The sequence below is a fragment of the Pinus tabuliformis genome, chromosome 1_2, assembly GCF_031772625.1.
Source record: "Pinus tabuliformis cultivar Carrire ecotype Pingquan chromosome 1_2, CPIR1, whole genome shotgun sequence".
NCBI classification, from domain to species: Eukaryota; Viridiplantae; Streptophyta; class Pinopsida; order Pinales; family Pinaceae; genus Pinus; species Pinus tabuliformis.
This window is the reverse complement of record NC_142298.1, coordinates 518,841,626-518,868,675: the sequence shown is the minus strand read 5'-3', so window position 1 is coordinate 518,868,675 and position 27,050 is coordinate 518,841,626. Positions and strand designations below refer to the sequence as shown.

The 27,050-nt window shown below is 37.3% G+C and overlaps 3 pseudogenes; 1 reads left to right on the top strand and 2 right to left on the bottom strand.

Annotated features, from left to right (window-relative positions):
- Positions 1–958: 958 nt before the first annotated feature.
- Positions 959–27,050, bottom strand: LOC149206622 (wax ester synthase/diacylglycerol acyltransferase 11-like; annotated as a pseudogene).
- LOC149206624 (signaling peptide TAXIMIN 2-like) lies at positions 2,025–2,372 on the top strand (annotated as a pseudogene).
- Positions 3,428–3,763, bottom strand: LOC149206623 (signaling peptide TAXIMIN 2-like; annotated as a pseudogene).

Sequence of the window (27,050 nt, the reverse complement as noted above, 5' to 3'; positions counted from 1 at the left end):
CCACCATTCATCTCTTATGTTTTTAGAGCGCAACACACCTTGAATGAGAGATTTTCACCACTCTATAGATTCATATAACAATATGTGAGTACAACTTTCACTCGTGAGCAATATACACCATGTTTTCCAACTTTGGCCACCATTCATCTCTTATATTTTTAGAGCGCAACACACCTTGAATGAGAGATTTTCACCACTCTATAGATTCATATAACAATATGTGAGTACAACTTTCACTCGTGAGCAATATACACCATGTTTTCCAACTTTGGCCAAACAATATCATAACTATGTCATTAGGATAAAGTATGATAAACTATAGATGTGACAATGACAAAGAGCAAGCACAAATAGACTCAAAAGGTTTTGAAGTAATTCATTGTTATTTTTATTGACCGACATACACCATGGTTTCCGACTTTGGCCAAACAATACTATAACTATGTTGTTAGGATAAATTGCTATGGCAAACAAGATGTCACTATTAGTCTTCTCTTTCTTTGGTATAAAATTAACTGTGAAAGAATGAGTGACTTTCCCCCATGTATGATTCCTGAGGTTCCATGGGATGTTAATGCTTCTTCCCAATAAAATTTGGGTGGTTGGTTGGCTTGAACTCATCTCTATCTCTTAGATCGCTACATGCCTAATTACTTAAAGATCTATCATTTTCTCAGGTCAAAATAGAAATTCATCCTTCTCTGCATTCATAAATTTTGGTTGCAAGGGCGGTATAGATTCTGTTCAAGAAAGAGCCGAGTCAAATTATTCACTACTGAGCACCAATCGATTGAACAATCCAAAAACCTTTGCCATTTATATTTTTATCGATTATTTTCCAACTTTTGAACAGTCGGGAGTATCCTTCTTATTAAAATCGAAATACCCTATCCTTTTAGATTTAAAGTTGTAATCTCTGATGAAGAAATCCTACAGTGCAAACATTTTATATAAAAAATTACATGGTATGTTGAGTGTTTGTAATGGCTGCCTGCTTCATGCGGTGGAAAGCTCCCACGCAATCGATACACAACTGTTTCGAATCCCTAATCACTTCCGAAGCCGCATTCACCATCAGTACCACTTTTTCCATGTAGCTCTGAAAGTGTATAGTTACTGACTGCAAAACCCAGGACATCACAACAAAATCATCAGTTCAATCAAAATTTTCCACTTATTATTAAACCATATCAATACAAAGAAATACTTCTTCGTCCATATGTCATACATGAGGGTGTCCAGACACCGTTGGAATCAGATGAACGATTGGGTTACCAAAAAGTTGCACCTCCTCCACTGGCCCAACTATGTTGGAGAAAGAAATACTTGTGTGTGAGATCATTCTGTATGTCACAGCGGTAGCCGCCTGTCATCCATTATCATTATTAACCCAAAATTTAAATAATAGTAATAATACAGTAATTTTCATGCAGACATGTATAGATTTTGATACCTTGACACCTGCAAGCTTCATCAGTAGTTTCCCACTGGCATAAGTAAAAGGTGCCTCCAGAGATAACTTTTTCCTCCTTGTCAAGCTAGTTACAGCGCGAGCATAATCCAAAGGATTCTGTTGTTTCACCATGGGAAGACGAAGGATCATATACCGTAAGTTATTCCCCCACCTTGCTCCTCCACTCCTGCCAGATTTCATCATGTCGGCCACATCCTGTAATTATAGCGAATTGCAATAAGAAGTTTTCATGCCAACTGTCGTCCACAATTCATAGATTTTTACGCCGTAAGGCGTTTTCCTTTGGGATTAACTTCCCTGTCCACATTAGAGACAGGTTCTTCTAGGATGGAAGGAGCTTGCAATCTTCTAGGATGGAAGGAACTTGCAATGAAGCTGACCTCGTTGACAAACATCATCTGATAATGCAAATTATGTATAAACAACCCTCCATTGATCTGAGTTATATTTGCATTGGAGAATTACTACACTCGCAGTTTCAGATCATACACAAAGATCTTGGCTAATAACATTGTGTAGTAAAATTTCTAAGATTCAGGTACTTAGACAAATGGGCGATTGCAGAGGTTTTCACTGGGTCTTCCCTTTGCATTATTGTCCCTAATCTTTGCAGTTTTGGGTGCAATCATCTATATCTTGGGGTAAGTTTCCTTTTTGCAAATCTCTCAACATATCCACTTTTTCAAATTTCTGGGTTCTTAACATTTAGATTGTATGGCCAGTGGATTGTAAATTTTTGGAATATGAGTTTTTGTTGCCATATCTTGCATCAGTTTTGAATATTTCGATATTGACTTGCCTATGCCCATATTTTTGTATATGCATTTCAGGGCTGGTAAACATGGCAAAGCTTCCTCTTAAAGTGATGAGATGGTTCACTCACCAGATATCCTGTTGAACATCACAGTGTTTTCATTCTTTTCATCTGTCTCGATACTCTTATTCATGTTTGTAAATCAAAGTATTGTGTATTGTCTGTTCAAAATAATTTTAAGGTGGATTAGGTCAACAATATTGATCTTGAGATGTATTTTTCAGCGAAGGCAGAGCTTTATCTGTAAAAAGCAAAGTACAATAAGTTATTATCTGCAAAAATAGTAAGGAAAAAGAAGCTTCACAACCGTGAACTTCTTGTTTTTTCATTAATAATGTAAAATTTTTAATGATTGGGATTTATAATTTTCTTTGTATTCGAATTGAATAATCTTAACCATTAATTTGTACATTTTTAACCGGTATTAAATTTTTAACAGATCTGCACTTCTTCAATTTAGTTAAATTTTACACTCAGCTAAAAGAAATTGTATAGAAAAATGCTTTTCTTGAATCTTGGGTTCTACAAGAGAATTGGTTATTACTACACTCAGCTAAAAGAAATTGTATAGAAAAATGCTTTTCCTGAATCTTGGTTTCTGCAAGAGAATTGGTTATTGATACTCTTTCAACAATTTGGAGTTTACAGAAAATTGCAGTAATGTTGGTGTTGAGTTTTATACATTGTAATTTGTGCTAACACCTCTATCGAAGAGGTCCCATTAGCGATTCTGATACAAAGAGGAATCCCATTTGCTTCTCGGCCAGGAATTGTTGCTGCCTTCACCATCCCTGTCTCCAGGGTTGCTGAGGCACCCAGATCTACACCAAAATGCTACTATTTTAGTCATTTACGAGTGTAGCTTCAACCTTGATGCAAGAATCATTTATCTCTTTTTTGCTTCAATTCCAGCCCATGAATATGAATATACATATAAATCACTCACTTACCTCATAATAACCATTAGCTCTATCACTTCATAACTGATGTGTACTCTTCTCAATATTGTTGACCTAATCTGCCTTAAAATTATTTTGAACAGACAATACACAATACTCTGATTTACAAACATGAATAAGAGTATCGAGACAAATGAAAAGAATGAAAACATTGTGATGTTCAGCAGGATAACAGGATATCTAGTGAGTGAACCATCTCATCACTTTAAGAGGAAGCTTTGCCATGTTTACCAGCCCTGAAATGCATATACAACAATATGGGCATAGGCAAGTCAATATCGAAATATTCAAAACTGATACAAGATATGGCAACAAAAACTCATATTCCAGAAATTTATAATCCACTGGCCATACAATCTAAATGTTAAGAACCCAGAAATCTAAAAAAGTGGATATGTTGAGAGATTTGCAAAAAGGAAACTTACCCCAAGATCCAGATGATTGCACCCAAAACTGCAAAGATGAGGGACAATAATGCAAAGGGAAGACCCAATGAAAACCTCTGCAATCGCCCATTTCTCTGAGTACCTGAATCTCAGAAATTTTACTGCACGATGTTATTAACCGAGATCTCTGTGTATGATTTGACACTACGAGTGTAGTAATTCTCCAATGCAAATATAACTCGGATCAATGGAGGGTTGTTTATACATAATTTGCATTATCAGATGATGTTTGTCAACGAGGTCAGCTTCATTGCAAGTTCCTTCCAACCTAGAAGATTGCAATGTATTTTTCAGCGGAGGCAGAGCTTTATCTGTAAAAAGAAAAGTACAATAAGTTATTATCTGCAAAAATAGTAAGGAAAAAGAAGCTTCAGAACCGTGAACTTCTTGTTTTTTCATTAATAATGTAAAATTTTTAATGATTGGGATTCATAATTTTGTTTGTATTCGAATTGAATAATCTTAACCATTAATTTGTACATGTTTAACAGGTATTAAATTTTTAACAGATCTGCACTTCTTCAATTTAGTTAAATTTTACACTCAGCTAAAGAAATTGTATAGAAAAATGCTTTTCCTGAATCCTAGTTTCTGCAAGAGAATTGGTTATTGATACTCTTTCAACAACTTGGAGTTTACAAAAAATTGCAGTAATGTTGGTGTTGAGTTTTATACATTGTAATTTGTGCTAACACCTCTATTGAGGAGGTCTCATTAGCGATTCTGATACAAAGAGGAATCCCATTTGCTTCTCGGCCAGGAATTGTTGCTGCCTTCACCATCCCTGTCTCCAGGGTTGCTGAGGCACCTAGATCTACACCAAAATGCTACTATTTTAGTCATTTCCGAGTGTAGCTTCAACCTTGATGCAAGAATCATTTACCTCTTTTTTGCTTCAATTCCAGCCCATGAATATGAATACACATATAAATCACTCACTTACCTCATAATAACCATTAGCTCTATCACTTCGTAACTGATGTGTACTCTTCTCATCTTACATCTTCTGGGTAGCTTTACCACAGTAGGCTCATTTTGATACGAAATAAAAAAAGTAAATACGTAACAATCTTACATCTTCCCGGTAGCTTTACCACAGTAGGTTCATTTTGATACGAAATAAAAAAGTAAATACGTAACAAACCAACATAATGCAAAACCAGTTGCTTCATTATTTCATATTTTATTATATACATGCATTATATGTATATATTATTTTCCTAAAGATAGATTTGTTTTGGACACATACGGATCTAAGTATTTTTAGTGCTTATTTCTATCATTTATATATGAACAATGTGGACACTATTTTTAGTGTTTATTTCTATCATTTATATAAAAACAATTATGGACACGCTATTTTTACAATTTTTTACAATTATGTTTTAATGGTAGAGTGAAATTATAAATAGCATATTTATATAAATTAAATAGCTCATAAATATTAATAGTTAGCAATTTATGTAGGTATCAAAAGATGTGTTTTATAATACATTGTATAAATTGTAATTTGATTATATAAATTAAAATAATGGTTAATATTTATAAACATTATATTTAGAAGATGGGTTTATAGTAATTATAAAAAGAATTAATATATGAGCTAAACATATGTGTATTTACAAGAAAATGTAACAAGATTTACTGAGCCCTGGCTTGATACCATAAATCATATATACCACATGCCCAAAACTAGGAAGGCAAATAGTTAGTTAATTAAATTTTGGGGGTTAGTATGTTATATTTATTACCCTAAAAAGTAAAAGTTTGAATTTAACTAACAAGAAACGTAACTTATTCCTAGATCTATTTAATATTATTAAAACTATCTAAATGGATAAAACATTAAATTTATATGAAATAAGAAAAAATAGATAACCTATTAAAATAGTTAGATAATGACCTCATACTAACTATAAGGAATCCAACATAATTTGATTTTAATCAATTTTACCCTAATTAACATGGTAATTAATTTAGAAAGAATATAGTGTTTCCAATAGGTTAAATTATTCAATATTAATTTCATTTAATTATATCTAAAGGGATGGAAAGAAAAATCATACTTTTGGAATTCTTTCATCAATGTGTAGGAACGGACAATACTTGTTTCAATTGTTTACTAAGTCAATTAAAAGGATTTCATTACCTAGTCGAACAGACGGTGTGGAAGATGAGGGGGAGAAACAAATAAGACCGTAGAAAAGAACAACCCGGGGTGGGGACAGGAGGGGGAAGGGGGCAACTAGGAAGAAAGGGCAGGGATCCAACAACTGCTAATTTTCTAGTCGTCATCCCTATTGAGATTCCTCGGCCTTTTTTCAATTTCGATGGCCTCCCTAAATTTCTGGTGATGAAAGGGAGCAATCTTGGCAATGGCCTCAGCCTCCTCAATGCATATGTGATGCTTTGTTTTTTCCGCGTTATCTGCCAAGGCGGAAGACCGGGTCCTCCCATGCTTAATGTCAGCTGAGTGTTCGTGAATCCTTTGATTAATAGAACGCCCCGTCTCACCAACATTGGGGGTCCCACAGGAGAAAGGAATAACATAGACACCTTTCATGTCTTTGGGGTCAATAGGGTCTTTTACAGATCTAAGGGACCTACGGATGGTGTTAAGGGGTCTAAAGGTAGAGGGAACATTATGCTTTCTAAGGATCCTTGCAATCTTATCCATGGTCCCTTGGATGAAAGGGAGATGAACCCCCGAGACACGATCCTTAGGGTCTCCCTTTACCTTGGGACCTTTGCTCGCTTTAAGGAAAGCTTTCAGACCCTGTTGCCTACTATAACCATTATTAACAAACACGTTAAGGAGATAGGCTTTCTCTCTATCGAGGTTCTTTTCAATTATTGAATTGAGGCTTCTGTGATCCATAATAGTTGTAAGCAGAACTTCGGCGAAAATCACATGAGGAAAGACCTTTGTCGACGCATTTCGAACCAACCAGTGTGGTTCATCGTCAGGACAAGTTGAAGAAATAGATCCAGCTAAGCATGTTAAATAGTCTGAGCAGAGACTCCAACGGCTAAATCGACCAACGGCTAATTTTGACCTACGGACCGAGGTCAAATTACTATTCATTAATTTAATAATATTATTATTTTTAATATTAATACATAAAATATTTTTAATGGTTAGTTTTAAAAATTAGTTAATTTATTTATTAATATATATATATATATATATATATTAAAGTTCTAATATTAGGTTATTAATAAAAGTTAGGATTCAAAATAAATAAAATACTATTAGTGGTTAGTTTAAGAAGGTAATTCACTGCACATGACGTGCATGATGTAATGGCTGGGGCGGATGGCTTTCACACCCCCCACCCAAGTTCAAATCCTGTGAGGTTGTAAAAATTGGAAAAAGAGAGGGTCCTACCGAAACTTACAAAAAAGAAGAAGAAGGTAATTCACTTATTTATTTAAATTATTCACTAATTATTGTTAATATAAATATAAATATAAAATATATATATATATATATATATATATATATATATATATTTCAATTAAAATCATACAGTTAAGGTTAAAAATATCAATAAAATAAATAAAATAATTTAAATGGTTAGTTAGAAAAGGTAATTTATTTAATTTAATTAAATTATTTGTTGTAAGTATTTTTTTTTTAATTAAGTTATTTATTAAATATAATTAATATTATATTAGTAAAATAATCTTGCTATTATATATTATCAATATTAGTAGACAAAATATAATTATTAATTTAATATTATTAATATTAATATTAATATTAATATTATTATTATTATTATTAATATTATTATTTATGGAAAAGAGTTAAAATAGGTAAGATAAAATACTTTAAAGGTTAGTTAAAAAACTTTAATTTAATTAATTTATTTAAATAATTATTAATATATAAATATATTAAAGTAATAATATTCGGTTATTTAGATAAAAGTTAGGTAAAAGACAGTTGAAAAATAAATAAATTAATAAATAAATTAACAAATTAATTAACAAATTAATTAATTAATTAATTAAAAATAATAATAATAAAATAAAATATAATAATAATAATAATAATACTTAAAAAAATAAATAAATAAAATAATAATAATAATAATCATAATCATAAATACATGTAAATATAGGGTATATAAATAAATAAAATAGAGAGAACGACAAAAAAGGGGGAGGGACAGGAAAAAGACCAAAAGCAACCACAGAGCAAAACGGATCAACCCCAGGAGGAAGGAAGGCTCCAGGGGGAACACAGAAAACTAAGACGACAGGGCAGGGATCCAACAGCTACTGATTTTCCAGCCGTCATCTCTATTGAGATTGTTAGGCCTTCTTTCAATCTCAATGGCTTCCCTGAATTCATCGGAGATTCTTGAGTCACAAGCATTTTGAGGACACCCAACTTCTGAGCAGGGAAATGATGGGAGCTGGCATGAAGATACTGCTCAGTATGAGTTTTCTTCCTAAACACTTGGTGGGAGAAAGAACTGTCATCATTCTTAGAGATGAGAACATCCAGGAAAGGTAAACACCCATCAACTTCTTGCTCCATAGTGAACTTTATGGATGAGGATTGATTATTGAGATGTTGGAAAAAGAGTTCGATTCCTTAACCTTTTTTCAATTTCGATGGCCTCCCTAAATTTTCGGTGATGAAAGGGAGCAATCTTGGCAATGACCTGGGCCTCCTCAATGCATATGTGATGCTTTGTTTTTTCGAAGACCGGGTCCTCCCATGCTTAATGTCAGCTGAATGTTCGTGAATCCTTTGATTAATAGAACACCCTATCTCACCAACATAGGGGGTCCCACAGGAGCAAGGAATAACATAGACACCTTTCATGTCCTTGGGGTCAATAGGGTCTTTTACAGATCTAAGGGACCTACGTATGGTGTTAAGGGGTCTAAAAGTAGAGGGAACATTATGCTTTCTAAGGATCCTTGCAATCTTATCCGTGGTCCCTTGGATGAAAGGGAGATGAACCCCTGAGACACGATCCTTAGGGTCTCCCTTAACCTTGGGACCTTTGTTGGCTTTAAGGAAAGCTTTCAGACCCTGGTGCCTACTATAACCATTATTAACAAACACGTTAAGGAGATGGGCTTTCTCTCTATCGAGGTTCTTTTCATCGGAGATTCTCAGCACTCAAGTCGCAAGCATGTTGAGGACACCCAACTTCTGAGCAAGGAAATGATGGGAGCTAGCATGAAGATACTACTCGGTATGAGTTTTCTTCTTAAACACTTGGTGGGAGAAATAACTGTCATCATTCTCAGAGATGAGAACATCCAGGAAAGGTAAACAACCATCAACTTCTTGCTCCATAGTGAACTTTATGGATGAGGATTGATTGTTGATATGTTGGAAAAATAGTTCCAATTCTTCCTGGCCATGAGACCAGATGACACCAGTGTCGTCAACAAATCTATTCCAGAGCTTGGGCAAGAGACGAGCTGAGGAAAAAGCTTTGGACTCAAAGTCTTCCATAAAGAGATTAGCAACAACCGGGGACAGGGGGGAGCCCATGGCAACCCCACAGGTCTGTTCATAGAATTCCCCTTCAAAGCTGAAAAAAGTGGATGTGAGACAAATTGCAACTAAATGAGCGGTGTTAGGATCAGTAAGGCGGTTGATGACCTCAATGGCCTCCCTTATAGGAATGCAAGTATAAAGGGAAACCACATTGAAACTCACAAGAATTTCCTCAGGGTCGAATTTGATGACTTTAAGGTCATTGACAAAGGACGAAAAGTCTTTAACAAACAACTCTATGAGGCCAACAAGGGGTCTAAGCTTCAAGGCTAGGAATTTAGCAAGGAGGTAGGTTGGACCACCTATGGTATTGACAATCAGCCTTAGGGGCGCCCCCTCTTTTTGAATCTTTGGAAGACCATAGATCCGAGGAGTGATGGGGCTACTCTCAATAAGCTTATGGCAAAAGGAACCCACAGTGTTGCTAGATTTAATAGCTAGAGAAACAGTTCTCGAGACCTTCTTCAGGGGATTTTTGTTAAGCTTTTTATAGCTGTTGCCACTGTTACAAAGATGGTCCAACATCTTCTGTCGGTAATCATCCTTATTAAGGATGACAACAACCCCTCCTTTATCGGGTTTGAGAACCACAATGTACTTGTTATGGTTCAGGGATTTGAGGGCCTCAAACTCAGCCTTGCTAATATTGCTCCTAGGGGGCTTTGCCTTCCTAAGGACAACAACGCAATCTTGCCTAATCGTGTCCTTAATATTATCGGGCAAGCTCCTAATCCCAAACTCCATGTCACACATAATGTCTTGTCCTTAATATGAGGGTTAAATGTGTGGCATTGGTGTAACCACTGATTTTGGCTTTCCGTTGGACCCATTTGAGCATTTTAATTAGATCTCTTTTACAATTCCCCAGAAAGCGCGATAAAAGCAAATGGGGAAGCCATCAAGTCCTGGTGCTTTATCCGGCTGAAGAGCCCATATGGTTTTTCTAACTTCCTCCTCATCAATTTCCTTATTCAAGGTATCATTCATTTCCTTGTTGATGCTTTTGGGAAGGAATTGTAGCAGGTCATCGTAATCCTCTTCATCTGTTGTTTCAGTTAGAAGGTCCCGATAGTGGTTGGTAGCAGCCTGTCTGATGGCTTCTTGGGTGGTTTGAAGGTTACCTTCAGCGTCCAAGATTGAGCTGACGGTATTGCTTACTCTCCGCACAGTAGTCTGTTTGTGAAAGAAAGTTGTATTCTGGTCCCCTCCTTGCAGCCAGAGTTGCCTCGATTTAATCCTCCATTTAGATTCCTCCTCTATGTTTACACGGCAAAGCTGAGAATATAGTTCGCTTTCTAGCACTTTGCTCTCTTGGGTGAGGCCCTACTCTTCTATTTCCTTTTGGATATTGTTCAATGTATTTTTGATCTCCTTTTTTATCCTTTCAGGCTCCTTATAACTGATTTTCACCCATTCTTTTATCGCTTGTTTGGTGTTTCTAAGCTCGGATTCCCAAATGAATCTGAAAGATCCTTCTACATGCCGCCTCTACGATTTCTCCACAATATCTTTAACTGTTGTAATACCATTCCAAAGTAGGTTGTACTTAAACGGGATGGGTCCGAGAGGGAAATGCTTTTCCAGATTAAGAGAAATTGGACAATGGTCGGAAGCTGAACATGGAATAATATTAGCGTACCCAGCAGTGAAGGAAGAGAGAAGCATGAAGTTAATGATAATTCTGTCTAGTCTCTCCATTATGTTGCTTGTACCTAGCCTGCGGTTGCTTCAAGTGTATCTCCTATCTTTTGGAATGATATCAACTAGATCGTGGTCATGCATAATGTCTTCTAGCTGAGCTCTGAAAGGATCCGGGGAGAAAATACCTCCTCTTTTCTCATTAGCATGGAGAACAAGATTTAGATCTCCTCCTAGTATGACATTGGTATTCTCCTCTACGTTCATGCTGACTTTGATTTCCTCCCAACAACACTCCTTATCCCTGAAGTGGTTAGGTGCATAAATGTTGTATATAACTAGAATCTGCTGATCTTCTTTGTTTTCTAACACTGTTTGGATCCAATGCTGGTTAATAATTTCTGACTTATAATTCCAAATGTTTTGATTCCAGATTGTAGCGATTCCTCTAGAAGCTCCCCTGGATTCACTGATGCTTCCATTGTACTGCTTGTTCTGTTCAATGATTTTAGTCATATCCTGCAGGCTTTGCTTTGTTTCCTGTAACAAAAATATCCCTGGTTTTTCACAATAAATAAGATCTTTCAGGGCTGCAACTTTGGAGGGCTGCCCTATACCCCTGCAATTCCAAGATAGGATTTTTCATCATTGGGAGAGTAGTGTGCGGAGAGGTGCTCACCCCCCTTGATCCTTGTGAGTTTTCTCCTTATCATGTTGTCCTAAGATGTAAGATTCAATAGGGCTTTGAGTGCCCATTGCTATGTCCTTTTGGGCATTCTCATCTCGGTGTTGTTTTGCAAATTTTCTGCCTGGGCCAAGTTTCTTAGGAGAGTCGCTAGAGGCTCCATGGTCTTTGGATGAGCTCTTGGTGAGTATGGAGAGGGGGGGTCCAAGGGAAGTTTGGGAAGGGATCACCAAAAGAGTGGAAGGATCAAAGGCAGCTGAATGAATCATGGGAAGATGCGAGGGTTCCAAGGGTGGAGCATCAGATAAAACCGAGAAGGGATTGGAGGTAGAAGGGGGTAGGGGAGGGGAGAGAGGAGGAAGGGAGGATGAGGAGGGGTGGGCAATCTTTGAGGCAGGGGGTTCAGATTCTGGTGGTGCTTTAGCTGAGGGAGCCGACTTCTTGTTTTTTACTGTTTCCCACTGTTCTTCTTGTGGGTAATTTTCAACATTAGCAAGAGAGGGACAACGATTGGCAAAGTGGTCGTATTCATGACATACCTTACATTTGAATGGTATTTGCTCGTAATCAAGCTGTTGAATATGGCTCCAATCGTCCACTTTGAGTTTGATGGCTTCCGGTAGGCCTTTGCCAAGATCCACTTCCACACAAATGCGCGCGCATGCTTGCATATTATCCTTTGGCTCGCTGTGATCTATGTACTTGCCTACAACGTTTCCAATTGCACGAACCGAGTCATCTCCCCAACAGTGAAGAGGGAGATGAGGGAGTCTGACCCAGACAGGGACATCATTGGGGACATCCAGTTCTAGATCAAAATCCGGGGTCCATTTGTTTAAGTATAGTCCTCTGGAGTCCATGAAGTAAGGCCCATTCCTGAAGATTAAATCCTTGTCTTCTTTAGATTCAAAGTGGAAGGTAAAGAACCCCTTTCCACAGAATCTGATGGAGATTTTACCTTGTATTTTGTCAGACCAATTTCTTTCAACCCAATGTTGCACAGTTCTTGGAGATGGCCAGAGGCCCGTGAACTGGCCGATGAGACCTTTTTCTGCAAGAGAGAGGGCTGCCATGCGAGGAATGGCTGGAGGTAGATTAACTTCTTGGAGAATGTCCAGTTTTTTGACAAACTTCGATATTGTTGGGCGATGCCATTGTGGTGGGAGAGATTTGATGAGAGCATAGAATGCATGCTTGGGATCGCCCCCCTCCGGTGAGCAGTCCGGAGGGGCCATGGGAGCCGAGGAAGGTCAAGAGAGGGCGCAGCATGGTCAGGGCAGCAGCGAGCGCGCGACCGTCCGTCCACATATAACAAGATTCTTAACCATTAAGACTTATCCCCAATTTACCATGGGCATTCTTCATTTATAAATAGACTTTGTTACAATACCATGGGTCAATATCAAACTTTATCAATATTGCATGCCCAAGAAATCATAACCTCATATGGCACTTTTTTTTTTTTTTTTTTTTTTTTTTTTTTTTTTTTTTTTTCAGCTGGTTCACGAACCCTGGTCAGTTGATCCGCTACTCCAGGTTCGAGAAATCTGGGTGGACCCCACCCGAAGGGGGTCCACCCCTCGGTCACCACAGACCTAACCCCAAGAGCTTTCGGGTTTCGACCCTGTGACCTCCCATTGGCGAGGCCCCGACTTGACCTATTGAGCTAACCCTTGGGGCTAACCTCATATGGCACTTGTTCATGGGACATATCTTTTATATTAATCAACCTAATTGAAAGGGAGACAATGACATAACTACTTTGGAGATAAAGTAGCACTATCACAAAATAGACACAATTAATTTTTTAATAATAATTATAATTATATAAAATAAACTTATAATTAAGCCATGGGTGTGTCTATTTTGGAATATGCCTTCCATAATTTTGAATGGTGGATGGTAGGGAATTAATCTCATTGAATATTTTAGAATATTCTCAATAATATTTACAAATGAAAGGTTGACATTTATTCCCAAAGTAAGTTACCATCTTTTTATCAATTGAATTAAATTGATTAATTAAAAAAAAGTCATATGGACAAGTGCCATATGAAATGATGATTTTTTTTGGTCCATGTGAACGTCATAAGGTGTTTCCCTCTCGAAAGAACTTCCCTCTCACCTACTTGTCATTACTATGGATCATTGGATCACGTGTTAGAGGATTGGAGAATGTCGAATCGTTCGATCATCATAGCAAAGTTTGTTGGAAAGAAAAATTAATTCCCTCTCACCTACTTGTCATTACTCTTGATCATTGGATCATGTGTTAGAGAATGTCCAATCATTCGATCATCATAGAAAAGTTTGTTGGAAAGAAAAATTAAACCCTAAAAATTTTCGTTCGATCATCAAAGCAAAGTTCATGAAAGGAAAATATAAACCCTAACAGTTTTCTTGTAATTTTTTTATAGATATGCGCCAAAGCTTCCATGGTCACTCGTCCATTGTGTCCATAGCTCCGTTCCGTTGATGTCCCAGCAAGATGCACTTATGCACTTCTGTTACAGCTCCAATTTTCTCATTTTCTGCCCAATTGGTGGCTTTAGCCTGAAAACTTTCGGGTTTGTACATCTGTGGTTGCTTGAAAACTTTCGGGTTAGTACATCTATGGTTGCTTGAAAACTTTCAGGTTAGTACATCTGTGGTTGCTAGGAGTAATGGTTGGCCATTGTTTCGCCTACTATTTCCACCCTAATACTGGTAGTAGGTGACAAGATTGGCAGAGGAACAACAAATACTACTTCTTGCCTACCCGTTGGAGAGAAAAGTTTACTGCATCGGCTTAGGCCATTTCGTTTTTTGGCGCCTTGCTGGAAGGAGTGAATGGGGCTTTGATGTTGCTGGAAGGAGGGAATGGCGCTTTGTTGTATTGGAATGCTTGTACAGCTATAGTGATGACATTGGCACCTTTGATTGACCACTCGCTTGGATTTCGCAAACCTTTGATTGACAGCTCGCTTGGATTTCGCAAATGGGTTTACAAAGTCTTAGTTGTTCTGGTGACTGCTTGCACATGTGTATTGGTTATCACAACTCTAGTGGCCACAGCTTGTGGATTAGCCCATGCTACTAAAACAGGCCTCCTCATCAAAGCTCAGGTATCTGGAAGCCCTCAGGAGGATTAAGGTGATAGATAAAACTAGAACACTCATAGAAGGAATATTTAGGGTGGTAGATGTAAAGTTTGTTGAGTCCGAAACCATTGATGAGCAGAAATGGATATCTTGGTAAGTCATTATTTCAGAGGAATTTGATTAAGAAAACTAACCATGGAATTTTCTTTCTCTACAACTATTTTTGTAATAATTTTTTAATAATCATATATATATATATATATATATTGGTTTGGATGTTCATATAATTGATATAAATTTTGTATAATGTAAGTGACTTTTTTTGTGTTAAGTTTTGAATGACATTTTGTTTACTAATTTTTATATTCAATGATCTTCTATATGTCACTATTCTTTCGAATTTATTTAATAATCACACACACACACACACAATATATATATATATATATATATATATATATATATATATATATATATATATATATTGGTTTGGATGTGCATATAATTGATATAAATTTTGTATAATGCAAGTGATTTATTTTTATTTTCTAGCTTTGAATGACATTTTGTTTACTAATTTTTATATTCAATGATCTTCTATATGTCGCTATTCTTTCGAATTTATGGCCTTACTGCGTTTCCTTTGCAACATCTGGTGCAATTGCTAGTAAATAACTTGTGAAAAAGTCACACGGAAGCTCCAAAAATCGATTATTCCTGCAAAGCAAAAATTTGTAATTGCAGAAATTAGAAGGGGGAGATAAATGCAGTACATGAAGTCCTGGAACAGGTCTTGTATTCACTAAAATTGTCGACCACATGCGCAGATTCGATGGAAGATGTTTCTTACCATCAAATTCCCTGTCTTCTGATTTTGAGATTCCTTCGGCCTTGGCTTCTTCAAATTAATTACAAGATTTAGAATAATATTTCCCATCAGGATGATTTTATTTAAAAGACTGAAAAGAGGGCAACTGACATTTTATAATTATAACGATTATTCTGTCCCAGAACCTTTTAATACCAAATATGCACTGCGTGTGCTGGAAAACCCCTCATTCCCTTTAAAAAATTAAAGATCTGCTTGTACAGACCGTATTCGCGTTCCAAATACCGCAGGATCCCGGCTGAAGTCATTGCCAGCATAACATCGTTTACCATCTGCCATTCTTTAACAGCGTCAGCATTCATCTTTATAGCTCAACCAAAAAAAAAATTCAAAGATTACCTATATTTAAGATTTACAAGACTTCAGATCGCTAAAGATAAATAGAGTGGCACAGAAACAACAAGGCATCATACTTACCTCATTTACAGCAGTCTTGACAATCTTGAAATCTCCTAGATTAAGGGTCGCGTGTTCAATTTGCTTAGGGCTCCTTTCTACGTCGGGATAGCCCTTTATTGGTGTATTGCTGTCCTTAATCCACACAATTGTAGCTCGAAAATGCATGATGTCCACAATAGTGTACCAGATTACAAGGAAAAGATTGTAAAGAACCATGATCAGAGGCTGCACATGCAATATGTTAAGCTCCATTAATTTTTTGCACAATTGCTGCCTACAATTATGGAATTTAAACTGCAGTCTTTCCTTAACTTATGGAAACCAACTGCAGTAGTTTCCTTAAGTTAAGGAAATCAACTGCAGTTAATAAATTTATTGTTGGGAGCTACTGAAGTGGTCCATTACTCCCATCTGGAGTTCTCTACCTTGATCTGTGGAACATCTGACACATAGCCATCAGAAGCTTGATGGAAGCTTGGCTATAAATTCATTTGTTTGGTCCCCAAGCTTGCATCTCAATTTTCCCTTCAGTTTTTACACCATCTAGCTGAGAGAGCAAAGCTTGGAAGTGCCTTCAGATTTTCTGTATTCTTTTCTTTTGCTTGGATTGAAGCTGGAGTGCTGAAGTAAGGAAAGCAAAGTGGACTGTGGTTTGCATCAAGAACATCACCAATGGCTGGAGGTAATTTATATTTCTGGGCATTAAGTTTTAATGATTCTTTGAGTTTTCCGCATACAGAATCGCTGTTGAAACTGTAGAATTTTTACAATTGGTATCAGAGCAAAGAATTTACCTCTGCCTTGGTGTGAGTTAGAAGCTGACTTCGTTTTCTTGCTTTGGTATTCAGTCTGATTTGGATATTGTTGGTGTATAATATTAGATTATAGTTTATATCCATTAGACCATATGTCCAGGCAGTCTGAGTATGCTTCGTCTTACAAGACACTTAAGTATTGGGATACACGACAGTCAAACCCAGTGCATACACAGCAATTACCAGAGCGTTGTTTTGCATTGAGTGTTCGGCATCCTCTTATGGTTGTTGGGACTGCCGATAGGAATCTTATAATTTTTTAATTTGCAGAATCCTCAAGTAATTACTTCTAACCTTGTTTGTCTAGAGATGTGCTAATTATATTGTATTATAATTGTGCTACTGCTGGAACTCTCTTGTTACTTTAGTTATGATACAATCCTTCATTTTCATCTTTTTTCAAATATTCGGCTTAAGTTTGCTGCTTGCATAGTGTTCTTTTAGTCGAATTAGGGTTATACATAAGGGGGCTTTAACTTTGGACAAGCAGTGATGTTTTGGTTGCCTGAATGATATTACAGTTTGAACCCACTTTATGCACTCTTTCACATAATAAATAGTAACATTCAGAATTAGAATGCAAAAATCCTTGATTAGGAACTCTTGGACAAATTTGACTGTTTTGGTTTTCTGTAAAGATTTTGTTGGATAGAAAAACATGCTCAGGTTAAATGTTGGCATTATGATCTATTGTTATTCGTGAAAGGAGGGCCTATAATTACATCAATTATAAATTTATAAATTGTTATTAATTGGATTTGCTTGCAAATAATTCCCATAATGCTGAAATGAACAGTAGTTCATTTACTAATAAATATCCAATGTAATGACAATAGGTTGAAATCCATATTGGTTCAATTTTGTTTTATTATTATTTTGAATAAGATAGATGATAGAATGTTTGATACCTTGCCATTTGATGGTGTACATTTTTTTTTCTCTTGTAGAAATACCTTTATATTCCATGTGTATATATGGTTACATATATATTGGTTAGATTGTATTATTATTTTAATGAGTTTTACTCTGGTTAAAGAAATGTTTATAATTTTATAAGAAATTGTTTGTTTATGCAATTTATAATGGATAATGTCTAGTGATCCATATAATTTTAATTAATTAGAGAATAGCCACAGCCATGAGTTGCAAAGAATCATAACTATGGTACAATGCCATGAAGGAAGAGATGAATTCCATAAAGAGTAACGAAGTCTGGGATCTTGTTGAGTTGCCTAATGGTGCAAAAGCCATTGGATGTAAATGGGTCTTTAAGACAAATAAAGACTCATTGGGAAACATTGAGAGATACAAGGCAAGACTTGTTGCTAAGGGATTCACTCAGAAAGAAGGAATCGACTACACGGAGACCTTTTCTCCTGTATCTAAGAAAGATTCCTTGCGCGTTATTATGGCATTAGTAGCCCATTTTGACTTGGAGTTGCATCAAATGGATGTGAAAACGACTTTTCTTAATGGAGATCTAGAGGAGGAGGTTTACATGAAACAACCTGAAGGATTCCCCTCTAGTGATGGTGAGCAATTGGTTTGCAAGCTCAAAAAGTCACTATATGGTTTAAAACAAGCATCCCGCCAATGGTATTTGAAATTCCATAATGTAATTTCTTCTTTTGGTTTTGTAGAAAACATTATGGATCAATGTATATACCTGAAAGTTAGTGGGAGTAAAATTTGTTTTCTTGTTTTATATGTGGATGACATTTTGCTAGCAACCAATGATAAGGGTTTGCTACATGAGGTGAAACAATTCCTCTCTAAAAATTTTGATATGAAGGATATGGGTGAGGCATCTTATGTCATTGGCATTAAGATCCATAGAGACAGATTTCGAGGCATCTTGGGTCTGTCACAGGAAACCTATATTAATAAAATTTTAGAGAGATTTCGGATGAAGGATTTTTCACCAAGTGTAGCTCCCATTGTGAAGGGTGATAGGTTCAATTTGAACCAATGCCTAAGGAACGACCTTGAAAGGGAACAAATGAAGAACATTCCATATGCTTCTGTTGTCGGAAGCCTAATGTATGCTCAAGTCTGCACAAGACCTGACATTGCATTTGTTGTGGGAATGTTGGGACGATATCAGAGTGATCCAGGTTTAGACCACTAGAGAGCTGCAAAGAAAGTAATGAGGTACCTTCAAGGAACCAAAGACTACATGCTTATGTATAGACGGACGGACAACTTGGAAGTAATTGGCTACTCAGATTCTGACTTTGTTGGATGTGTTAATTCACGCAAATCAACATCAGGATACATTTTTATGATGGCCGGTGGAGCTGTATCATGGAGGAGTGCCAAGCAGACCTTGATTGCCACTTCCACTATGGAAGCCGAGTTCGTCTCCTGTTTTGAGGCTACTTTACATGGTGTATGGCTTAGGAGTTTCATTTCTGGGCTTAGAATTATGGATTCTATCTCTAAGCCATTGAGAATATATTGTGATAATTTAGCTGTTGTTTTTATGGCTAAAAACAACAAAAGTGGGAGTCGAAATAAACACATCGACATTAAGTATTTAGCTATAAGGGAACGTGTTAAAGAAAAGAAAGTGGTCATTGAGCACGTCAGCACTGAGTTGATGATCGCTGATCCTTTGACTAAGGGCATGCCATTGTTTAAATTCAAGGATCATGTAATCAATATGGGACTTGGTTCCATTATGTAGTTTCTCATTGTATGGACAATGTTATTTTAATGAAATTCTTAATTATTGTGATGTTTTTTCTCATATTTATGTGCACTTTAAGTTGATTTGAGAAAATTCATTTAAGAAGGACCAAGAATAAACATAAGGTTTATTCATTAAGAAATTGTTGCCATATAAATTATAATAAGAATAAATGCATAGTAATACATGGAAGATAATACTCGTCATTAGAAGACTTATCGCCATGATTCATGTATCTATTACTTAATACAGATTATCAATGGGTTTTAAGTTGAGACATTAAGTTTGGAAGTATGGACCAAGTGGGAGAATGTTAAGCTCCATTAATGTTTTGCACAATTGCTGCCTACAATTATGGAATTTAAACTGCAGTCTTTCCTTAACTTATGGAAACCAACTGCAGTAGTTTCCTTAAGTTAAGGAAATCAACTGTAGTTAATAAATTTATTGTTGGGAGCTACTGAAGTGGTCCATTACTCCCATCTGGAGTTCTCTGCCTTGATCTGTGGGACATCTGACACATAGCCATCAGAAGCTTGATGGAAGCTTGGCTATAAATTCATCTGTTTGGTCCCCATCTAGCTGAGAGAGCAAAGCTTGGAAGTGCCTTCAGATTTTCTATATTCTTTTCTTTTGCTTGGATTGAAGCTGGAGTGCTGAAGTAAGGAAAGCAAAGTGGACTGTGGTTTGCATCAAGAACATCACCAATGGCTGGAGGTAATTTATATTTCTGGGCATTAAGTTTTTAATGATTCTTTGAGTTTTCCGCATACAGAATCGCTGTTGAAACTGTAGAATTTTTACACAATATTCCCACGCATTCACCATTAATCGGCCTTGTGTTCGATTTTGGAGTTTGGTGTGGGATCGTGGGAAGGGACTGAGGATCAACAACCTTTTTGGTACAGGCCAAGAAAAGCAACATGAGTGACACTCCGTCCCCTAAGGAACGATGTATTCTTAAGACGGCGCTGGACTCTGCATCCTCCGATCGAACGCGCAGAAAATGAATTTGCCACAGCAGCCTGGAGGGATCCAGGGGAGGGGCCGTCGCCAATTGGTTAAATATTCCTTGACAAAATCCAGACTGCAATTCTCGTCCGGGCCAATAAACGGGACTATAACATGATTAGCAATATTCACATGGACAGGCAACCATTTCAAAACCCCTCTTTTCTCTTCCTTCTGCCATCACATAAAATAATCAGTACATCTTAGCCTAAAGAAAGTCCTCATGGACGGAGTGCTAGTAAGCCACATATTAAAAGTAAAATAATTGAAAGAATTAATATTGAAGATGAGAGGACCAACCACAATGTTGGAGAAGCGCTTGTGTTTAATCGAAGTGTTCTCCAAACCTGCTGTTGCTGCCTCGATATCGATCTGTGTCTTCAATCCCACACTGACAAGAATGTAACAATTTAGAGATGGTTCGCTAAAGACGCGGCCAGCGGGTGTCATGGGTTCTAAACCCTCCAAGTCTTCCTATTCCCTCAATTGGTCATCATTTTTCACTGCGACTCTCTTGACATGAAGAACATCGTCGGCTGATTCCATTCTTCTTCTGAGGCTCATACTGGGAATCCTGCACGATTAGTTATTTTGGCCAGCTGAACTCAATAAGTTGCAGCCACATATAGAATGGATAAACTGGCAGCGTCGCCGCTCATCGCTTCCCTCCATACAATTCCAGAGATATTAGTAGTTATGACGCAAAATAAACTAAAAATAATTAACTAACCAAAATCAGAGGTGCAACATCTTGTCATGTGCACAAAATACTTCATAAGATACCCTGGGTTGGGTCCTCTTTAATGGAATTATGGCTCAGTTGTAACCCTACAACCAAGAAAAGACCAAAAAAAAGTTAATCTAACCATGTAAACATCTATCACGCTCATTTCCAAAGTTTTAAGCATTGTCGCACAAGTGTCGTCACAGTCATTGCAAAGTGTATCTTTAGTGTTGCACTTGTTGTAAGTGGTTGTAAAGTTGTTGCACTGACGGAAGTTTGTTGTTCACGTGTCGAGGATGATCTATGTTGTTGTTTCATCAAGTATTCTAAGTGTGTGATCACATTCGAAGTCTTATCACTGTTCACATCAGCCTCACCGATCCCGCACTTAGTCAATTCTTGAAAACTTTCCGATCAAGCAACCTAGCCTCATCCAACCTTCCTGAAATTTGCATTGCACAGTCTCAACCCTCTAACTGTGACCTTGCCTCTTTAAACTATGAAATGTGTTGGCGGAATAATTTAAATGAAGAATGACCCAGGGTTCGACCTAGGGTGCCAACAAATATTTCTGCGTAGTCTAACACTTCGCCGACATTTTCACTCCCTTGAATCAAAGGAGTGTCTCACCCGAGGTGAGCCAGAACCATAGAAAGATGGAAGGGAGATCTAGAAATATATATTTATGCAGTTTACATAACCATTCATAAATTCATTTTGATAATCGAAATTAAACATTTAAAAGGAAATAACAACATGCTAAATTTTTTTAAAAGGAGGTGCGAAACACATAATCATAGGGAAAACTCCCATTCTCCTTTATTAAATAAGTTTAAAGCCAATTTACATTAGTATTTTCTCAATACACCTTGTGACACCTTACAGATTGTGTGCATACATTATAACTCAACATATTTATCAAACAAGGATCACGACATTAACAGATTTGCATACAACAATCTTTCTTTCCCAGCTCAGATCTAAATTCTTCAATGAAACATAAACTTTGCGGCACTTCCTAACCTTTATGTTGTTGTCTAAACTTGTTTCTCAATGCTCTGCATCTTATTTTATAACCCATGCTCGCTTGATTTGGTCTTCGATCCATCGCTCACTCGATCTGCAGTTTTCCAAAACCTTTGTCCATTGCCTTGGTTTTCCTGTTGACTGTATCAAAATCGGTTCAATTTTTTGTGGTACACACCCATAATTTCCGCAACACAAGTCCCAAAATAAATATTTCACTGCCTCTTTAATTTTTCAGTGCTCTGCTTCCGGCAACTTTATCCAAAATTTCCTCAACAACTTCTAATTCTTCAAAAATGAAGGACCCAACATGCCCTGACCACAATCCATTGACTCGCCGTCAAGTCAATGTGATGTTGTTGTTGTTGATACATCTGAACTCTAGTCTAGTTAGCTTATGCTCTAATTGGTTGCACTACCTTCAAATGAAGGACCCAACTCTAGAACCCTTTGAAGAGTCGACTCCTTAAAGATGGTGAATGCAGAAACATAGGAGTTCCACGAGTCAAGAATTGTAGATACCTTGGTTGAAAATTATATAATTGTCTGCTCACTGAGATCATTGGGTTGTTCCTGAATCTGTTAATCAACAATCATAGGCAGCGTGCTCAAGGTGATAAAATGTCTTTGTGCCTCCTGTCGAAGTTGGCAAAGAACTTGTTTAGTTTCCTGGGCCCCATATTCCAACTGGTTAATCTAAACATCTAGTGCATAGGCTTGATCCAGAAGGTTCTTCTTTACTTCAATATCAAAATTCACCATTTCTTGCTAGAACAGGTGCTAGATGTTCTCACCCAAGGGATCAATAGTTACATTCTTCTTCACAATAACACCACTGCCACCTGAAATTTGGTTGAACATTTGTTGGGACTCTTGCATAACTTGTGATATGGTTGTACATATAGAGGTAGTTGTCTGAATCTTGTCAGTGATATGATCTTGGTAGAGCATCGAAGGATATGATGAAGATTGATGCAGAGCGATGATAGTGTCCTAGAGCTCGATATTTTTGGCAACAATTTGTTTACATGCCACTTCAACAAAAGTGCAACATTTGGCAGGGGAATATGCAACAATATCTTCAGGTTGTTCTTCATCATAGGGAACAAAAGTAAACCACAATGACTACAATTGAGAATGAAAATCACTTTTCTGAGCCTTTAATCCATAGTTCTCAAAGTGCAACTCTGTTTGTATGGTAGCAGCAACATGGAGCTGATGTTGTTGTTCATCATAGGTGACCTGAAGATATGTGAACCGAGTCTTTGTCTGAATTAAATGATTCTCCAAATGAAAGACACGAGCATGAATAAACTTGAACAACTGCAGTGAAGACCATGTGCTAAGGGTGTCGACGGAAACTGTATCAACTGGTAGAAGTCGTGATTGCAGTGGTTGTCAACTATAAACCGAGCGTTATGACTGAACTTGAGGGGAAAACTCTCGCTGTAGAGCGCCCTTATGATTTTGTGCAATTCGATGAAGAACAGGGGCCGAAATGAAAGAAATGAGATCATGGTGCTGGGTGGAAAGGGATATTACCTGACAACATTGCTCTAGATCTTTCATGTAATCGGAAACTTGCTCAATAGAGATAAGAAAAGTGGTGGAAGAAGAGGGATGAGATGAGGTAGCGGCATAAGGAAGAGAGGTGGATGGTGGGGGAACAATAGCGGTATGAAAACTAGAGGAAATAATAAAGGTGGAATCAGTTTCCATATGTTCTGGCTCATCAGTAGTAGTGGGTGAATTTGGACAGTCAAACATGATCACTTCCGATGAGTGAGGTGAATCATCGGAAGCTATATGCGGGGATGGGGGTTGTTCTTCATCAATGGGAACAACAAGATCATTGGATGGTGGCTCGGCATCAAGGTCGATGATGGTGGAAGCATGGGTATCATGATGAGATTGGTGAGATGAAGCGGAAATAGGGGTGGTAGCAGGTGGAATGGTGGCTGCGATGGTGGGCAGTGTAGTGGACACAATGGTGACTTGATGTACCTAGGTAGCTTGCTTGACCAAAGAACCTACCTCAGTCCATGTAGCATCTTTTGAGCTTACGCACTCCTTAGCTTTCTTCAGCAGGGGTTGGATATCTTCTAGAATATCTCAAGGATTCTTATGCGAGGATGAAGGGGCATCGCTGACAGGTCTCATGGCATCAAAATTGTACAGGTCCATTCCATCTTGCCACCACGACATGACTCTTGGCCAAGTGATCAATTCATTGTTGAAATCGCTCTTGCTGAGGTAAAATGGCAGCGTATGAGTTATACCGAACCGGGACTGATGAGCATACTAGTTGAGCAGAGGGATCGGCACTTATCAAATGGTTTAGGTCACAACATCCATTTTGTTGAACCAATTTCCAAATTCAAGGTCATTAAAATCCTTGTTGACAATTTATTTAGTACTATGCCAAGGTGCATAAGCATATGCAAGAGGTTCACCTTATGCAACTATGTTGAGGTCTCAACCTTCTAGAGCGCACCATTTGTACATAGCAAGTGGAAGAAGCAGATATCCAAAAATAAAATATGTGGGCCAAGTATAAACATCATGGATGGCTTCAATTAATTCATCAAGAAGATAGTTAGACCAATTGAGTTGGTCCCCTCAGATGCAAGACTCTGCAACTGATACGACATCCAATGAATATTCTCCTCTAGCAAAATAGTGCATGGTGGCAACAACTCGAATCAACATATTATTAATTATATTAAGAACAACTTCATGCCCTTTTTTGTTGGTTCCATACTTTTTATAAAAATTAGTCGCATCGGTCTTCTTGTCACATTTAGTAGTTTTTTTAAAAGTTGAGCTAACATCAGCACCATAAACGGACAGTCCTGTGAGTCTTTAAATATCTTCTGCATGGATGGGATATTCTCAGTCCAACCAAAGAGAACCCCCATGGAGCTGACTAATTAAAAACTTGGTTAAGCTCATAACTTCACCAATGGTTCCAAAAATAGGTAACTTGAGAATAACAAAGAGAGTGTGCGATTTCAAAGGACGGAAAGTAGTTTTGACTTCTAGGGTAAAATGAGAATTGGGATGGGTATTGGGCTCCATAAAGACATGGGTTCAGAGCACAGGGAACAACGACAGATCATAGTGGTCATTATCAAATAGAGTGAATTTCTCATATTTCCCCAAGAGGTCGTCCTGACAGTGGATACGAGAGTCAATAGGATATATACTAACAACAATTTTGAATCGACGAACTATGGTTGTGGAAAAATGGGTATACATAAAAGGAACAGGGGGGAAACAAGGAAATGAGGATTCATGGGTAGCGGAGAATGAAGCCAGAGCGAAAAATTAGAGTGCTAAACAGAAAAAGATGAAAATAGAAACAAATGGAGGGCATAAATAGAATAGTTGGCGGGATGGAGAGCGTAGTCATTATGTGCAATAAATGCGACTCTAGCATATACGAAAGAATGTTGTGATTTAATAAAAAATATAACGATAAGGGGAAATCTAATCAAGAATTTGGAAACAGATATGGAAACTAACTCGAACATGACCAAGAGTAATTACAAGAAGGACAAGCATTAATGACACTGACAAGACAAGATACGACAAAATCTCCCCAACCACAATGGATTGCATCGGGACACAACTGAAAAGACAACACACTTGCAGAAAGGGCGTAAAATACAAACTATCAAACTGAAAAAATAATTTATTGACACAAATATCCTAACTCCTACCTACTACTCTCGCAATGAGAGGACACTTTATTTTGAAGTTGAATTAGAAAAATAGGGCTTCAGGAAAGCGCCATTCACCCATCCAAAGAAAAGTGTACCATCTAATTGAGCAAGCCGAACAACACCATAATATTTGATTTCCACAACATAAAAAGGACCAAGTCAATGCATCTGAAGCTTACCAGGATGCTTTTGATACTTGTTTTCATAGAGTAGTAATTGGTCACCTACAGAAAATGAATTCTTCTTAATATGTCGATCATGCCAAGCCTTCTGATGCTCCTTCTCAATAGTTTGATGGAAATAAGCAAGAAATTGGGACTCATCAAGTTGTAATAATTCATGCACTCATTCAGGAATGGACTCGTCTTCAGACATTCGAGTTTCATGAGCAATAAAAATATTAGGAACAATGAACTCAATAGGAACAACAACTTATTTTCCATAAACCAGTTCAAAAGGGGTATACTTATGCAACCGCTTGATAGTAGTTTGATAGGCCCATAAAGTAGCAGGAACTCGTTCATCCCAATCATCTCTATTGGTGGAGAAAACCTTAGTAATTCCCTTTTCTAAAATTTTATTGAAAGCTTCGACAATACCATTAGCTTGCAGATGATAAGGAGTGCTCTTGTGATGCTGTGTCATGAAATTTTGTAGCAGAGCTTGGATTGTTTCATTAATGAAATGGGAACTTTGGGGACATCTAAATCTAGTAATAATATTTTCAAAAATAAACTAAGTTGTTGTATCAACAGTGCAATCTTTAACCAGAGCAGCTTCTGCCCAACAAGTTAAATAATCTGTTGCGGTAATGATATACCGAGCGTGCAAATGACGAGCAGGAGGGTGAATAGGCCCAATAAAATCAATATCCCATTTTTCAAAAGCAACAAGAGCTTGCACTAGATGAAATGGAATTTCATCGCGACGTGACAATCAACCAACCCGTTGACAAACATCGCAAGTCTTTGCATATTCCTTCACATCCTTGAAGAGAGTCGGCCACCAAAGGCCAACTTGTAGGACCTTTCGAGCAGTAGCTTTCCCTCCAACATGAGCGCCTGCAATTCCAACATGAAATTCCCATAATACGCCTTCGCATTCATGATCAAGAATACAATGATGCAAAACTTGGTCTAGTCCCAT